This window comes from Hakea prostrata, unplaced genomic scaffold (assembly GCF_041222555.1).
Source record: "Hakea prostrata isolate BN-2017 unplaced genomic scaffold, UWA_Hpros_2 contig_32, whole genome shotgun sequence".
NCBI classification, from domain to species: Eukaryota; Viridiplantae; Streptophyta; class Magnoliopsida; order Proteales; family Proteaceae; genus Hakea; species Hakea prostrata.
In genome coordinates, this window is record NW_028291151.1 from 294,471 (window position 1) to 314,425 (window position 19,955).

A 19,955-nucleotide genomic window follows, 5' to 3' on the forward strand; every position below is an offset into this window, starting at 1 on the left:
CTACTTGCATGCCTGAGGACCCATGAACTCAATAGAAGGAAGTTGTAGGCCATCCAATTAGAAGCCATTGGATTAGCATATGAATCCATGAACTTGGATGGTGGAGATCAAGGTTTTGCCATTTTGTTGGAGTTTGGAAGAAGATTGGACTCGAACACAGACAAATTGGGAAGGTAGTTTTCTAGCTCTTGAGTGTTGGAGTTGGGTGGTGCCCAAGTCCATGTATGAGCCTTTGGTCATTTCCCCTAGCTTGTATTTGTTAACGATTCTCATTGTATTCAATTAATGAAGGACTACAGGTGTTATATAGGAAATACAATGTAATCTCTAAGTATATGTAATACCAGAATTACCCTTTATAATAAGAGGTAATGACTAAGATACCCTAACACGCCCCCTCAAGCGTAATGGATCCTCAACCGAAAGCTTGTCACGAAGTAACAGAAAACGTGCTCGGGAAAGACTCTTAGTAAGAATATTAGCTAGTTGATCTGTAGTAGATAAGTATCGCACAGTCAACTGATGAGAGGCAACTAGATCACGAACAAAATGAAAATCAATCTCCACATGTTTTGTCCGTGCATGGAAGATTGGATTGGCTGTGAGGTAAGTTGCACCGATATTGTCACACCAAATCTGAGGTGCCGAAGGAAGAAAAATACGCAACTCACCAAGCAAAGAGCAAAGCCAAACCAACTCAGTAGAAACTGCAGCAATCGCTCGGTATTCAGCCTCCGTAGATGAGCGAGAGACTGTACGTTGTTTTCGTGAACACCATGAGACTAAGTGAGTACCAAGGAAGATACAATAGCCAATTGTAGAACGCCTATCATCAGGACAGCCTGCCCAGTCCGCATCAGAATAAGCACTAATCATCATAGAAGATTTGCTAGAATAAAAAAATCCCCATAGTAGAAGTTCCACGAAGATAACGCAAAATTCTCTTAACCGCGCTCCAATGAACATCAGTTGGTGAATGCATGAATTGGGCAACACGATTAACAGCAAATCCAATATCAAGACGGGTATTAGAAAGATATTGTAAAGCACCAACAATCTTTCGATATTCGGTTCCATCATCAAGAACAGTCCCATTTTCAAGAGATAAAGTACTCGAAGCCATTGGAGTAGAAAGGGCTTAGCCTCAGACATCTTTGTTTGAGATAACAAATCAGTGATATATTTGTGTTGAGTAAGAAATAGTCCATCAGCAGTGCGCTTGGCTTCAATCCAGAGAAAATAATTCAAATTTCCCAAATCTTTAATGGCAAACACAGTAGATAAGGCTTTCAAGAGGGAACTAATAGCTTCAAAATTGTTCCCGGTAACAAGTATATCATCAACATATACAAGGAAGTAGAGTGTAACGGTGGATGAATGAAACATGAAGAGTGAACTATCCGTTTTGGAACCAACAAATCCTTGAGAGATCAAAAGGACGAGAGCTTATGATACCAAGCGCGAGGAGCTTGTTTCAACCCATAAAGAGATTTCCGAAGATGACACACATGACTTGGTTTTGAAGAATCCACAAACCCTGACGGTTGTTCCATATAAACATCATCAACGAGATCCCCATGAAGAAAAGCATTAGAGACATCCAATTGTCGAATAGGCCAATTGTTAGTAAGGGCAATTGACAAGACTACTCTTATAGTAGTATTTTTGACAACGGGACTAAAAGTGTCTCCAAAATCAAACCCCTTTGCAACAAGTCTAGCTTTGTAGCGCTCTATTGTTCCATCAATATTTCGTTTGACCCGAAATACCCATTTACACCCGATAACATTATAATACGGTTTTGTAGGAACAAGTTCCCATGTGCCATTAGAAAGCAAGGCATTAAACTCATCATGCATTGCCGTGCGCCAATGAGGAGAAAGAGCAGCCTTTGTAAAACAAGTGGGAGAAGAGTCATCCTCAACCGAAGCAACAAGATTCATTTTAACAGTAGGCTTTAAAGAACCAGATTTAGAACGGGTAACCATTGTATGAGGCTGAACTTGATCAATTGAAGAACCCAGTTGTATATCAAAAGAAGGAAAATTAGGAACAGCAGCTGAAGCTGTAATGTCACACTGCTGAGACGAATGAGAGGCAGCATTTATTTGAGGCATTATGGGCCGAGTAGAGGTTGCAGCTATGGGCAGCATGCACTTAATCTGATTGTGCCCATCTAACGTTGATAAGTCAGTAACTAAATGAGCAGGCCCATGTAAAATTTGGGTTGGCCTATTAGAAGGAACTGTGGAAGAAGCAAGTCTTACACCAGTACCCATGGGCCCACTATTCAAATTCGGCCCAGTCAGCAGGGGTAGGGAGCTTTCATTAATATTGGAAGAGTTACAATTTACAATAGAAGCACTGGAAAATGCTTGTGTAACAGATCTATCAAACCACTGAGAGGAAGCAAGTGTTCTAGGTGCATCATCCTTATACGGAAACCGTACTTCATTAACACGAACATGTCTAGAAACAAATGTCTTCCCGGAAATAATATCATAACAAGCATAACCCTTATATCCATCAAGATACCCAATAAAGACACAAGACCGAGACCTTTTGTCAAGTTTGTTTGCAGAATATGGCCTAAGCCAAGGAAAGCACTGACAACCAAAAATCCTTAAAGTCTTATAATTGGGTTTAACCAAGAAGAGGGCTTCAAGTGGTTACCAAAACTCCAAGATAGGAAGAGGAATCCTATTAAGCAAATAAACTGAAGTTCGAACAGCAGCAGACCAAAAATTTGATGGCATTCCAGCCTGAAAAAGTAATGCCAAACTTGACTCCAAAATGTGACGATGCTTTCTTTCTGCAGTCCCATTTTGTGATGGAGTATAGGGACATGAAACACGATGAGAGACACCATGCATATCCAGATTTTTGAACAAAGACTTATACTCAGAGCCACCATCAGTTTGCAAAGTACAAATAGAAGTAGCAAAATGATTTTCAACTAATTTCTTAAATCTGAGAAAAACAGACTGAAGATCAGACTTGTGTTTCATCACATACAACCAAGTATATTTTGTATGTTGATCAACAAAAACAACATAGTAGCTAAAACCATCAAAAGAAAGCACAGGAGCAGGCCCCCAAATATCTGAATGAACAATGTCAAGAGGTGCACGACTAAGTGTTGTGGAAGAAGCAGATGGCAACCGGTGACTGTGAGAACACCGGCAAGCTTCACACATAGGTAATGACGAAGATGGTAACCCTAATCGACGAAGAATTGACCTTGTTCTTTGAGGAGCTGGATGACCAAGACGACGATGCGGTCCTCAGTTGTAGCAACATGACAAGTCAAAAAAGAATTACTAATACAACCAGAATTACTAGTAGTTGATTCCTTGCAAACATCAGAAGACAAATCAAGAACAACAACATACAAACCATTAGAGCTCTTCCCCTCCAGCAAAACTGTGTGTGTCAGACGATCCATAACCAAAAATTTCCCAGGAAAAAACCCAAAATAAGCATTGTTGTCAAGAGAAAACCAAGAAACAGACAATAGATTGCACGAAACAGAGGGCACACACAAAAGATTTGACATCACAAAATTTCTACCAGATGCAGAAACAGAAGAAACACCAATATGAGAAATGAACAGAGCTTGGCCGTCACCTAAGAAGACATTCTCAGTGCCTGTATAAGGTTCTTGAATAGTCAGATTGGCTAGGTCTGCAGTCAGATGGGAATTAGACCCAGTGTCCAGGATCCATACCAATTTATCAGAATATTTTGTAGAAGCATGAACAGCAGACGAGCATAAGAACTTACCAACAAACGCATGATTGAAGCGTTGTGGACACTGCTTGGATTTATGTCCTGGAGCATCACACAATTGACAAATTATGCGTGATTCATTCAAGAAGGAGGGAGCAGTTTCAGTATGTCTGGAATCAAAAGCAACAGAGCCGAAGTCATTTCCACGACTACCAGAACCACGAGATCTAGCTGCAAAACGACGACCACCTTGTCTATTCCAAGGCCGACGAGTCCAGTTAGAAGACTCTCCACTGGATCGTATCACAGACGAAGAATTCGAAACAAACCGAGAGTTATCCAAATTATTTCTCCAATTTGAAGAGCCTTGATTCGCAAAATTGGTTGTCAAAATAGATGAAATAGAGGAGGAAGCCGAGTGCCGCATATGAATTTAATGAGAGAAGAGCAAACCAGAAAGCTCATCAAACGATACTAAATCAGCACATAATCTCACAGAAGTAGAAAAATCATTAAAAGCCTCCCCAAGACCACGCAACGTTGCTAACACCAGATCGCAGTCAGAAACAGGATGATTAACAGCAGCCAAAGCATCTGAGAAAGATCGAATCTCAAGAAGATAATCAGCAATAGTTGAAGAACCTCTTTGAACATGAAACAAACGATCTCGCAAATCAAGAACTCGTGAGCTAGAAGTAGATGCAAAGATCCGATTCAAAACATTCCAAGCTTCAGCCGAAGTAGTTGCAGAAATAACATGCGGCAGCACCCCAGAGGAAAGAGATGAAACCAAGAAACCAAGAATTAATTGATCTTGACGATCCCATAACCTCTGTGACTCCAAAACCGAATCAGAAGCACCATCAGACGAAGAATCGCAGCATGGACGAGGATTTGAACCATCAATAAACCCAAGCAACTCATATCCACGAAGAAAAGGAAGAAATTGAGTGCGCCATAGCAGAAAATTTGTAGAGTCAGGCTTAATGGGAAGACTGGATCCAAAGTTGAGCAAAATTACAGCGGAAGAAGAAGAAGAAGAAGAAGCCATGACCAGAATCGAATCGCTCAAGAACAAAAACCTAAAGAGCGAAATGAGGGCAAATGCCCGTGTGAGAAACCTGATACCATGTTAACGATTCTCATTGTATTCAATTAATGAAGGACTACAGGTGTTATATAGGAAATACAATGTAATCTCTAAGTATATGTAATACCAGAATTACCCTTTATAATAAGAGGTAATGACTAAGATACCCTATCTGTCACATCCTCCCAGCCGGTACCCTATCTGGCATACCCGAGAGTGTGATCCACAGCCCGAAGATCAGGTATCGAGTAATCAACCTCCCACATAAACAATAACATAATCATGAACAATAATAATAAAAGTGCGGAAGATAAACCATAGATCCAAATAAGGAAAGAATGAATCATATATAAATCAGAGTACTAGATATAATCAGAGTGTCTAAAATAGATAAGTAAAGTGAGTCAAAATCCCACTCTACAACCAGCGGAAAAGTAGTTCTAAAAGAGAATAAGCAAGACAAAATCTAATCCCAGTAGCAAGTACAATGGGTAACTAAATTGTTCTCCACTTTATAGACAACATCCATATAAGTATAAATCTCATAAAAAGCACAAGGGCGCTTCCACTCAATGGTCGGACTAAGCATCGTACGGAGCATAACCACTCGCAGGATCTTCAGTGTAATTGTTGTAACCGCAATCCCCTTCCTGGAGATATGCCTCTTCTCCTTGCGCTTCTTCATAGGGCCGTCATAATATTCAGTACCTGCAGAATAGTCTAACAAACATTGTACAATAAAAGAATGAGTTTCAAAGAAACTCAGTAAGGCAGTTAAATCCATAATAACATAAATGGCAGGATTTCAGAACAAACATAAATGCAATATGGTATGAGACAAGCAATGAATGAATGAATCTAACTCTATATATGCTGGTCTCTATTGGCAGACATGCTTTAAGTCATAGCACCGTACTTCTTTAGGAAGGTCTCAATCACTCATCATCAGTTGGTAATGGGTCCGGCATCCCTCGGGACATTCCATGGCTGGGGGTATAGGTCACCACTCTCTCACATCACCATTGGTCTAAGTACCGGCGCATGTCAGGGTAAAGCCTAGCCAAATGCAAGTCTTCTACTTAGTTACATCAAGTCGGATCCCGAGATACGTCCATTCCTCGTCCCCGACGATCCTTTCCGGTATCCTTCACACTAGAGTCCTCATAGTCCCTGACTACGGACTCATCAACCCTATTGATCATCCACATATGGTAAACGGGAAGCTCTCACGTCCTCTCACGGGTTGGTTACCGGTCTTGAGCGCCCGTGAGCCCAAGTCTAACCATATGCAACCCTACCAATAAATGGCCCCCACAATGTGATTCCTGTCCTCTCACGGGTTGGTTACCGGTCTTGAGCGCCCATGAATCCCCATTGCTACCACGGGTCGTTCGGTCTCAATACCCCTCCGATTAGGGTCTGACATAACAGGACATCCTAGCCAAACACTACTAGACAATCCTAGATATGTCATCCAACAATTTAGGAAGGTGTCCAGAGGGCATCTCCGGAAACATCCCATAATATTCCCGTAGTAGTCCAAGGACAGAAGTGTCAAAAGGACACCTCTCCTTTCCAAACCATACTTAAGCATACACATGCATCAATTCATATCATCACATATATGATAACTTCATATATGGAAAGAAATCAATAATTACAATCAATTTGTATATAATTGGTAAGTAAATCATACATGAGTCAATTCAATATGAATAAGTAACGCTACTGATATCAAGATAGTACCACAGTAGTATAACATTATAAGAATCTAATTAAAGAAATAAATTAACAAGATTCAAATATAGAAACTAAGATATGCAATTTATGTTGTTAAAGAAGTAACCATCCTTACCTTTTTATAACTCGCAAAGGAATCCTAAGAAATCAAGTAAGATCTTGGCAAACTTGAGAAGAAGGTCCTAAACAAGTGTATACAACATATTAGGAAAGATCCCTAACAGAAAAGATACCAAAACATCCAACACAGACCAATTCTGGAGTTGCTGTACTCATTGGTCGAGTGGATTGGTCGACTGGTCGATCGACCAATCGATCGACCAATGCGAGACGATAAGCCTAAAAAAAACAGAGTTTTAAGATATAAAATCCGAATTTGGTGGTTCAAAAGGGTACTAATCAAGGGGTAAACTACATCAGTAGTATCCTAACATATAGGGGACCTCAAAACACTAATCGAATCAAGCCATCAAGATCCAAATTAGGAAACAAAAAGTTACCATAATTAGATCAACCATGGATCTTGAAGAATTCAAGATAGAAATCAAAGACAAGAACAATAGGAGAATGGATCATTGCTTCAGGTAAAGGTATCATGAAAAGCATACTTAGATCTTCAAGAAAATAGACCTAAGAGCATAAATCTAAATAAGGAAACAAAACCTACCATATATGTAACTATCATGATTCATGAAGAAAACATGGTATGGTAGAAGAGAAACAACTAGAGATTGATAGATCATGGATCATGAAAAGAAAACACAGCAATTGACTACTAACATGATCAATATAGAAGATCCAAGGAGATCAGAATTCAAATCAGAAGTTAAACAAAGACTAGATCATGGTTTGATCATGATTCCTTCAAAAGCTTGCAATGATCATGGTTAAGATCATTGTTTTAGCCATAAATCCTTAGGATGATCATGAGAGACAAGTCCGAGAGATGTTTGCACGAGAGAATGCAGCATCTCCCTCTACTGTCTCAACTCAAAAAGGAAAGAAAAACAGAGATGGAGGAGAAGAAGAGAGTGTAGACATACCTTTGATGCAAAAGGAAGAGTTTTGACGAAGATCCGTCAAGAAAATCACCAAGGATGCAAGGGAGATGACTTGCAGAGGTCTTTGGTTCGTTCCAAAGAGTTTGGAGGCAGCAAATACGAAGTAGACTCGAGATTGGACTTAAATAGAGCAAGCAAGACCTAATTGCCAAAGACAGCACCCATTGGTCGAGTGGATTGGTCGACTGGTCCAGTCGACCAATCAGTCGACCAATGCAGACCAGCAATTCCAAAACAGGGAATTGAAGGCCCAGATCAAATCCAATCCTAAAGGGGTTTTGCACACATATCAAGTGACTTACCTAATAGGTAGAAATGCCTTCAAACCAAGATAGAGAGCACTCCAAGTCCATCAACTAATCCGATCTTCATCAAGATTCAGTTTCCATAAATAGAACTTCATCATCAACTCTCATGGATTCAAAGCCAGACACCAAGTCCTCCATTGGGATGGCCCAAAGCTGACTTCTTACTTTATTTCGGGTCACTGGACCTACAAACAACAAGGTTTCCGGGTCAAGGTTAGGGCTGGGTTTTACATTCTCCCCCCCTTAAAGAAATTTCGTCCTCGAAATTGAAAGCGTACTGTGCTTCCAAAGAGGTAAGGAAACTTCTCCTTCATGTCTTCTTCCTTCTCCCAAGAAGCTTCTTGAGGGTATGGTTCTTCCACCGAATCTTCACCAAAGGGATGGTGCGATTCATTGTTGCTTGTCCTTCCTATCCAAGATTTCGGCCGGTTCTTCATTGTAGGTCAAATCAGCACTAAGTCCTTCGGTGCTTGCTGCAAAATGTGTTCGGATTCTCTATGTATTTTTGGAGCATCGAAATATGAAACACATTGTGAACACCGGCAAGAGGCGGAGGTAATGCTAATCGATACGCAACAGGTCCAACCTTTTCCAAAATCTCGAAAGGTCCAATGAAACGAGGGCTAAGCTTTCCCTTAACATTGAATCTCATCACACCCTTCATTGGTGAAACCTTCAGAAAGACTTTCTCTCCAACTTGAAATTCCAAATCGGTCCTTCTCTTATCGGCATAAGATTTCTGTCTTGGTAGGCAGACTTAATCCTTTCTCTTATCATATCTACCATAGCACTCGTAGCTTCAATCATTTCGGGACCTAAGACTTTTCTTTCACTGTCTCGATCCAGTACAAAGGTGTCCTACAAGTGCCATACAAAGCCTTGAATGGAGCCATGCCTATTGTTGCTTGATAAGCTGTTGTTATAGGCAAACTCAACCAAAGCTAGGTGTTCATCCCAATTACCACCCATATCCACCACACAAGATCTGAGCATGTCTTCCAATGTCTGAATTGTCCGCTCAGATTGTCCATCAGATTGTGGATGATGAGCTGTACTCAAGTTCAATTGGGTTCCCAAGGCCTTCGCAAACTATTCCAAAACCTTGAGGTGAACCTAGGATCACGATCCGAAACAATACTCAATGGCACACCATGCGGACGAACCACATTATCCACGTAAAGCCTTGCTAGCTTATCCAGTATGAGTGATCTTCATAGGAATGAAGTGGGCTGATTTGGTCAACCTATCAACAATCACCCACACGGTGTCATTGCCTTTACTTGTCCGAGGCAAGCTAGTCACAAAGTCCATAGAGATATCCTCCCACTTCCAACTAGGAATAGGAAGAGGTTGAAGTAATCCGGATGGGGGTTGTCGAATGGCTTTCACACGTTGGCAAGTCTCACACTTGGCAACAAAATCATCAACATCAGCCTTCAGACCAATCCACCAAAAATGTTCCTTCAAGTCCTTGTACATCTTGGTGCTTCCGGGTGTATAGTAAAGACTGGTGGTGTGCTTCCTTCAATATTTCTTTCTTAACTTCTTCGTTTGCGAGCACACGCACGGTCTTCCTCTAAACAATAAAGCACCATCCATGGATATACCAAAGTCGGGGTCCGACTCGGGATTCGAAGAAATCTTCTCAACTTTGATCAAAAGCTCTTGATCGGAACTCTGTGAGCAACAATCTTATCTCTAAGACCAGATCTTGCCGTCATGGCGAGAAAGAATAAAATCAGAATTCTCGGGGACAATTTCCAAATCAAAACTCTCAATAGAAGACCACAATGGTAAACTCAAAGCATTCAAATCCAAAGTCTTCTTACGGTTCTTCCTACTAAGAGCATCGGCAACAACGTTTGCTTTCCCAGGGTGATCTTGAATATCACAATCATAATTGGAGACTAGTTCCAACCATCTCCTTTGTCTCATGTTCAACTCCTTTTGGGTGAAGAAGTATTTCAAACTCTTATGATCCGTGAAAATGGCAATCTTCTCACCGTAGAGGTAATGTCTCCAAATCTTCAAAGCAAAGACAACAGCGGCAAGTTCTAGATCGTGAGTGGGGTAATTCCGCTCATAATCTTTCAATTGCCGAGAAGCATAGGCTACGACCTTGCCATGTTGCATCGTACGCAACCCAATCCAATCTTTGGCGCATCGGTATAAGCTGTCATACCACCGGAACTATCGGGTATAGTCAAAATTGGGGCACTTGTCAATCTATCTTTCAACTCTTGGAAATTCTTCTCACAGGCGTCGGACCAAACAAACTTTTCTTCTTTCTGGTCAACTTAGTCATAGGAGCAGCCAACGAGAGAAAATTCTCAATAAACCTTCTGTAGTAACCCGCCAATCCAAGAAAACTTCTTATTTCCGTTACCGACTTCGGTCTTTCCCAATCAGCCACGGCTTGAACCTTTTCGGGATCGACACGAATACCTTCGGCTGAAACCACATGGCCAAGGAATACTACTCTCTTAAGCCCGGAAATCACACTTGCTAAACTTAGCGAACAACTTCTTTTCTCGCAACCTTTGCAAAGTGAAACTTTGATGACTCGCATGCTCTTCTTCGCTCTTGAATAGATCAAGATGTCATCAATGAAAACAATCACAAACTTATCAAGCACATCGTGAAATACTCGGTTCATGAGGTCCATGAACACCGCAGGGAGCATTGGTCAATCCGAAGGGCATGACTCTAAACTCGTAGTGACCATACCGCGTTCGGAAAGCTGTCTTGAAGATATCACTAGACTTCACTTTCAATTGGTGATATCCGGATCTTAAGTCAATCTTTGAGAACACAACTGCACCCTTCAAGCGATCGAAGAGATCATCAATTCGGGCAGCGGGTATCTATTCTTGATAGTCGGCTTATTCAACTCACGGTAGTCGATGCACAAGCGCATACTACCGTCTTTCTTCTTGACAAACAAGACCGGAGCTCCCCAAGGTGACACACTAGGCTGTACAAAACCTCTATCAATGAGCTCATTCAACTGATTTTGCAACTCTTTCAACTCGGTAGGAGCCATCCTATACGGAGCTTTAGATACCGGAGCGGCACCGGGGACGAGATCAATAGAAAACTCGACATCCCTGTCTGGAGGCACTCCCGATAGATCATCGGGGAAGACATCAACAAAGTCACGAGACAACCCACGACTTCATCGACTCTTTTCTCCACTTTACCCTTGCCTTCGGATGAAGCATCATCCACTAGGGCATAGACTTGCATCGGTGCGGACGACACCTTCTTACAAACCCTTCTCTTTTCCCCCTGAAATTCTAAGACCGGACTTCCACAAATATGGAACTGAATCTTCTTTGAGGAACAAAGGAACACACGGCTTTGTGGGCTGTTAACCAATCAATTCCCAAAATAACATCGAAGTCCTTCATATCAAGAATTACAAAATTGGCTTCCAAGTTCTTCTCACCAATCAACACGGGACATTTAGATAACCCCTTATCTAGTTTCCATGAGGACCAGTAGGTGTACTAATCAATAAACAACTAGACAACTTCTCGGGGATTAGGTTAGTCTTCTTGATGAATGCGAGATGACATGAACGAATGAGATGCACCCGTATCAAATAAGACAAATGCAGAAATAGAAGCAACTAACAATGTACACTGTAATCACTTCATGGCTTGGATCCTGCTCCAGCCTTTGGAAATACTGAAAACTCTACCGAGAGGGAGGAGGCAAGAGCACTCTTCACCTTGGGGAGCGAAACGGCTGCTCTGGACGGGCCGCCGGACAGAGCACGAGCGAAATGACCAGCTTGCTTGCGGTAGAAGCAAACGGGATTCTTTGGGTCCAACGGGGTGGCTGCAACGAGAGGGCTTCGAACAAAAGGCCTAGCACTTGCACTCTTGCTGGTGGTCGGTTTCCGCCATCTTGTCTAAGCTGGCCGGGCTGCTGAAACCCGAGTTCGACCTACACTCTTAGGCTGAAAGGTAGGAGTGGGGTAGGGTGTAGGTCTCACAAAACGCCGATCATTACGATCCACCAAACCAGGGTTCCTTGGCTGCCGGGGCTTTTGCACACGTGCACTTTCCTTCTCTGTTTCTTCCAATTTCTTTGAGTTACGCACCACTTGAGCATAGCTCACTATAGGCTGGATTTGTGAGGTAAGCTTTAATGGCGGGGCGCAGTCCTTTGAAGAACTTCTTCGCTTTGGCGAGGTCAACCTTCGAGAGAATCTGGAGCAAAGAAATGAAGCTCCTCGAACCTGTTGGTACTCCAACACGAGACGAGAGATCCTTGTGTAAGAACCATGAACTCGGCTTCCTTCGCATCTTTCACCGCCTCGGGAAAGTAATTCATACAAAAAGCCTCTTTGAACAACTCCCAAGTTACAACTCCTGCATGCAAACCTTCCAAAACAGGCCAGTGGAGATCCACCATGCATCAGCTTCTTGTTGCAACCATTCGTCAAAACGAGAATCTTACGAGCTTCCGAGCATTGCGGATGTCGGAAAGCCTTCTCCAACTCACGAAGCCACTTGTTAGGAAACAAGGGGTCCTTGGTAACTCCGGTGAAAGTGGGTACTTGCATCTTGGGAAAACTCTCCATCGGCGAGTATGAGGAGTTCCAGCTAAACCTCCCGCATTCGGGACTGCGGCATGAGGATTCACATTAGCACCAGCTCGAGTCTCATTATGCGAGTCATGAAACCCACCAACATCTGGTTGGCCCAGGCTGCTTGCTCTTTGCATCATATTGCCCATAATATTGGCAATATCTCGGAAACTTCCAACATTCGGGGCACCGGGTATCTCATGGGTACCACTGATCGACATTAGGTATCTCACCACCTCCATGAGGTATTTCACCACCTCCTTGAGGTATTTCACCACCTCCTTGACCACTTTGGATTCACCACGCCCACTTCTCGGAGTAACCATTACGCAAAGCGAGAACATCAAAATACCGAATTTCGAGGTTTCAACATAAACCACAAGTCCAAATGATTTGAAAACTTAAATCATGCTCAAATATATCCATATAGTCATCAAACAATAATCCATAAGGCAAAAAATCACATTTTCCAAAAATTCAACAGCAAAAGAGGTCTCTGTGACCATTGGTCGAGTGATTGGTCGTGACCCGGTCGACCAATGAGTCGACCAATGCAGACAGAATGCGAAAATTCGCATTATAAGCCTCATTTCCACATTCCAACTTCATTTTATCTTCTTCCAAAGGTGAGAGAGCTCTAGGGAAAGTCTCCAAAGGTTCTCACAAGTGTTCTTGAGGTGTTTTGGTGCTTCAACAACAACACAACAACACACAATCATCACAAACAAGGTAAATCTCTCATTCTTTCTTCCATTTTCATCTTCTCATGCTTGCATTTCAATCAAAACCATGCTTTGCTTGTATCCAATGCTAGAAATCATGCTTAGGAATGCTTAGAAACATATTCCCTAGGTTTTAAACACAATGCCATGCATAGACAACAAGTTCTAACATATTGGTGTTCATCTCGCAACGTTTTCATACCGAAATCGTTATCTTTAGAAAAATTTCGTTTTCTCTCAAACCGCTTGAAATTTTCGCACGAGATCAAATGCTACATGCTCAAGATGATATTGTAGATAGGTCCATAAAATTTGATTAAACCAATTTCAACTTTTCAAAAATCCAATTTTGACCTAAATTGCAAAATCCCCAAATTTCCTTCTTGCTGAATTTTTCGCTTTAATCCAAGTTTTCGATCGATTTTCTTCAAACAAACTTCATAGACATGAAATTCCAAGTATTGCGCACATGCTAGTATGTTCAAATCAAATTTCCCCCAAATTTGAAATTTTCCGAAAAATTACGAAAATACCCTTTTGGCTCAAATCTTAAGGTAGCACTAACTGGAATTGTCTCTTGTCTCTTTCACAGATACACACTATGCAGAGGGGAGGGCGAGGACGAGGTAGAGGTCGTGGTCGCATTGTAGGGGCACTTAGGGGCGGAGGTCGGGTTCCTTCGAGCCTAGACGGGAGGTTAGGAGACCGGACATGTTCGACACACCTCGGGCCGAGTTCTTGTACGAGGCCTACTTCGATTCTTGTAATATCGAGATGGGATGTCTACTTCACCTACGCCAGCTCGAGTCTTTAGGATTCGGCGAGAGATTCGACACGTTGCGGTGGACTCATCTCTTCACCGAGGGATCTGCCGGTATACCCGGAGCTAGTGAGGTTGTTCTTCGACAACCTTACCTACACGAGAGGAGGCTCGAGGTCAAGGACATCCACTTAGACTTGTCCTAAGGAGCGGGGTCTTCCGGACTCGGATTCGCTTTTCCACCCGAGCATGGCTGAGATCTTGCGGGTTCCTTACTATCCACGGCGGTGTGTGTGGATACTGCGGGAGCGGATCTGGACAGCCATACGATGCCGTACGAGCTTCGCGAGATATGCTCTACGCTATGGGATAGTCGTCGATGCTTCACTCCGTGGACCAGCGGACGGATGACGGATTCTGCACGGATTATCGGTCGCATAGTCGGCCGAAACATTATGCCGAAGGCCGGACATCACCATCGGGTCACGGTGATGGAGGCCTTAGTCATCTACCGCATCTACATGGGCTTCGAGATCGATCTCTCCTACATCATTCAACGGGTCATGTTGGACTTGGTTCTGCGGCCTAGCATGCGGAACCTTTGCTATGGGAGGCTGCGACCTTGATCTTCGGGCATTTCGGGGTGAGTTTCGAGGATACACCGGTGGACACATGGTTCACGGGGATACTCTATCGGGACTCGGACCATTCGTCGGATGAGGCTGCGCGATGCGAGAGATCTCCTGGTCCGGAGGGTGAGGATGATGAGGAGTCGGAGGATGAGGATCAGGAGTCGGAGGATGGAGGAGAGGATATCGGTCCCGATAGTGATGATCAGGCCGGGGATGATACTGAGATATGCACGAGGCTGAGCCGGTGCATCACGAGTTTCCTTCATCACACTTCGAGGCGGGTGGCCCTTCACATGCGGTTCCGGAGACTTCGGATCTTGGGGCACGAGATGAGATCGATGACTTCCATGCTAGAGAGGATGGAGGTCGGACGGGGAGCGGATGTACGAGAGGATGGAGTCACGACGGGATAGGATAGAGCATCGGGTGACTCGGCTAGCGGAGGAGTTCGGAGCATACGAGAGATGAGAGAAGATCACCTAGATAGATTGTACCCTAGGATTTTCATTTATGCATTTCGGATGTAATCGTTGTAAAAGCTTTTGAAATTAATGAAGTTCATTTTGTTTCACTTAATTATTGTATATTATGCACCTTTCTTTTCTTTGCATTAGTGACATTTGTTTAAGTATAATTATGGTATGTTATTCGGAAATGTTCTGTTATGCTTCATAGGTTAAGTTTCTAATCCAAGTGTTCTATTATTCACTTCTAAGAGTAAAGGAGTCATTTCAGATCAATGACTCAGGAATGTTCAGTTATTGTCTTTTGTGGTTAGGATTTCCTCGAACCTTGGGCTCTGATACCAATCTGTCACATCCTCCCAGCCGGTACCCTATCTGGCATACCCGAGAGTGTGATCCACAGCCCGAAGATCAGGTATCGAGTAATCAACCTCCCACATAAACAATAACATAATCATGAACAATAATAATAAAAGTGCGGAAGATAAACCATAGATCCAAATAAGGAAAGAATGAATAATATATAAATCAGAGTACTAGATATAATCAATGTCTAAAACAGATAAGTAAAGTGAGTCAAAATCCCACTCTACAACCAGCGGAAAAGTAGTTCTAAAAGAGAATAAGCAAGACAAAATCTAATCCCAGTAGCAAGTACAATGGGTAACTAAATTGTTCTCCACTTTATAGACAACATCCCTATAAGTATAAATCTCATAAACAGCACAAGGGCGCTTCCACTCAATGGTCGGACTAAGCATCGTACGGAGCATAACCACTCGCGGGATCTTCAGTGTAATTGTTGTAACCGCAATCGCCTTCCTGGAGATATGCCTCTTCTCCTTGCGCTTCTTCATAGGGCCGTCATAATATTCAGTACCTGCAGAATAGTCTAACAAACATTGTACAATAAAGGAATGAGTTTCAAAGAAACTCAGTAAGGCAGTTAAATCCATAATAACATAAATGGCAGGATTTCAGAACAAACATAAATGCAATATGGTATGAGACAAGCAATGAATGAATGAATCTAACTCTATATATGCTGGTCTCTATTGGCAGACATGCTTTAAGTCACAGCACCGTACTTCTTTAGGAAGGTCTCAATCACTCATCATCAGTTGGTAATGGGTCCGGCATCCCTCGGGACATTCCATGGCTGGGGGTATAGGTCACCACTCTCTCACATCACCATTGGTCTAAGTACCGGTGCATGTCAGGGTAAAGCCTAGCCAAATGCAAGTCTTCTACTTAGTTACATCAAGTCAGATCAAGATACATCCATTCCTCGTCCCTGACGATCCTTTCCGGTATCCTTCACACTAGAGTCCTCATAGTCCCTGACTACGGACTCATCAACCCTATTGATCATCCACATATGGTAAACGGGAAGCTCTCACGTCCTCTCACGGGTTGGTTACCGGTCTTGAGCGCCCGTGAGCCCAAGTCTAACCATATGCAACCCTACCAAAAAAATGGCCCCCACAATGTGATTCCTGTCCTCTCACGGGTTGGTTACCGGTCTTGAGCGCCCATGAATCCCCATTGCTACCACGGTTCGTTCGGTCTCAATACCCCTCCGATTAGGGTCTGACATAACAGGACATCCTAGCCAAACACTACTAGACAATCCTAGATATGTCATCCAACAGTTTAGGAAGGTGTCCAGAGGGCATCTCCGGAAACATCCCATAATATTCCCGTAGTAGTCCAAGGACAGAAGTGTCAAAAGGACACCTCTCCTTTCCAAACCATACTTAAGCATACACATGCATCAATTCATATCATCACACATATGATAACTTCATATATGGAAAGAAATCAATAATTACAATCACTTTGTATATAATTGGTAAGTAAATCATACATGAGTCAATTCAATATGAATAAGTAACGCTACTGATATCAAGATAGTACCACAGTAGTATAACATTATAAGAATCTAATTAAAGAAATAAATTAACAAGATTCAAATATAGAAACTAAGATATGCAATTTATGTTGTTAAAGAAGTAACCATCCTTACCTTTTTATAACTCGCAAAGGAATCCTAAGAAATCAAGTAAGATCTTGGCAAACTTGAGAAGAAGGTCTTAAACAAGTGTATACAACATATTAGGAAAGATCCCTAACAGAAAAGATACCAAAACATCCAACACGGACCAATTCTGGAGTTCTTTGTACTCATTGGTCGAGTGGATTGGTCGACTGGTCCATCGACCAATCAGTCGACCAATGCAGACAGTAGCCTAAAAAAAACAGAGTTTTAAGATATAAAATCCGAATTTGGTGGTTCAAAAGGCTACTAATCAAGGGGTAAACTACATCAGTAGTATCCTAACATATAGGGGACCTCAAAACACTAATCGAATCAAGCCATCAAGATCCAAATTAGGAAACAAAAAGTTACCATAATTAGATCAACCATGGATCTTGAAGAATTCAAGATAGAAATCAAAGACAAGAACAATAGGAGAATGGATCATTGCTTCAGGTAAAGGTATCATGAAAAGCATACTTAGATCTTCAAGAAAATAGACCTAAGAGCATAAATCTAGATAAGGAAACAAAACCTACCATATATGTAACTATCATGATTCATGAAGAAAACATGGTATGGTAGAAGAGAAACAACTAGAGATTGATAGATCATGGATAATGAAAAGAAAACACAGCAATTGACTACTAACATGATCAATATAGAAGATCCTAGGAGATCAGAATTCAAATCAGAAGTTAAACAAAGACTAGATCATGGTTTGATCATGATTCCTTCAAAAGCTTGCAATGATCATGGTTAAGATCATTGTTTTAGCCATAAATCCTTAGGATGATCATGAGAGACAAGTCCAGAGATGTTTGCAACAGAGAATGCAGCATCTCCTCTACTGTCTCAACTCAAAAAGGAAAGAAAAACAGAGATGGAGGAGAAGAAGAGAGTGTAGACATACCTTTGATGCAAAATGAAGAGTTTTGAGGAAGATCCGTCAAGAAAATCACCAAGGATGCAAGGGAGATGACTTGCAGAGGTCTTTGGTTCGTTCCAAAGAGTTTGGAGGCAGCAAATACGAAGTAGACTCGAGATTGGACTTAAATAGAGCAAGCAAGACCTAATTGCCAAAGACAGCACCCATTGGTCAAGTGGATTGGTCGACTGGTCCAGTCGACCAATCAGTCGACCAATGCGAACAGCAATTCCAAAACAGGGAATTGAAGGCCCAGATCAAATCCAATCCTAAAGGGGTTTTGCACACATATCAAGTGACTTACCTAATAGGTAGAAATGCCTTCAAACCAAGATAGAGAGCACTCCAAGTCCATCAACTAATCCGATCTTCATCAAGATTCAGTTTCCATAAATAGAACTTCATCATCAACTCTCATGGATTCAAAGCCAGACACCAAGTCCTCCACTGGGATGGCCCAAAGCTGACTTCTTACTTTACTTCGGGTCACTGGACCTACAAACAACAAGGTTTCCGGGTCAAGGTTAGGGCTGGGTTTTACACTAACAGTATTCATATCTAGGACATACCCAAACTGATTGGCGACCTTGTTGCTAAAAAGTGATAGGGAAGGTTGGCTGAGGCAGTTCGTTGCCATCCTACCGCCCCTAGGCGGTTGGTTAGGACACTATGAGAATTTCAAAGCTTTTACACTTTAAAGCCCCCTATTTGTTAGTTCTAATCCCTGAATTCAAGATTATGTTATTCTTAGAAAGCTGATAGTTCTTGAGCTATTCAAAGGTTCATTTGAGAGAGAGAGGAAGCAATATTCTTGGCGGGAATCTTGGATCTTCGTGTGATCGTGTTGAAGGTAGATCACCTATTTCTTTTGTCTATTTTTAATCTTCATTAAATTTTGAGGGATGGATGTGAAGAACTACGTTGGGGATTAGATTCGATTGGGAAACCATTGTTTTTCATGAATGCTAATCAGATTTGGCATAAGGATGATTCTACATCTTTGCCAACTGTGAAATTCTTCCAAAATAGGATCCTCATCTTTAGATTGTTAATCCTTAGGGTTTGTTGCCATTCGTCGTTTGGGAGTGTTTGGACGTGCTTCATAGATGAAATACATGCCTAAGATTAGCCCAAAACCCTCTATGGATCAGGGATCAAAAGTATCAATTTCAGATTTGGGCAAAAATTTGCGTCCTTGCACAGTCAATCAGGGCAGCCAACTGGCCTCTACAAGGCTTGACTGACTGCTTGGTTTGTTTTCTATGTGTGGGTTGTTTGTTTTGGCCTTATTGATCCTAAACCCTAATTGTAATTGCATGAACATGTTTTTGGGAGTTCCAATGACTTGCTACCATTGTTGGCAAAGGTTGATAATCTTCTAAGGGTTTTGGAATGTCTCTCAGGTGAGGGAAATGATTTATATATGCTTGTCTTGATCCTTAAGTTATTCATATGTTTTCAGATGCATGGTTATGATGTGCTTTAATGCTTATACATGCTATTTAGGACATGCATACATGGGGTGCATCATGGGAGTATACTTAATTTTTTTTTTTTTTTTTTTTTTGAATTTTCTTGAATATATGAATGCAAATATATTGGACTGGGAATTAGTGTAATGCATCCTATCAATAATTGTATTAGGGGTTGTGGTTTAGTCCATTGCCCATGGTATCTTTTGTAGAACATCTAGATTTGTGTGTGCATATTATATATGTCAAAATGCATGGCTAGGAACTTGTTTACATTTTGGTACCCTTTTAGAGAGGGCATTGAAGCCGAGTGAGCTGTGATGGCAGTAGGTGGCAGATGGGCATCCAAAAGATGGTTGAGAGCCATGAGGAGATAGAGCCCTACTGGCGTATCATTCATAGTAGGGTTGCATT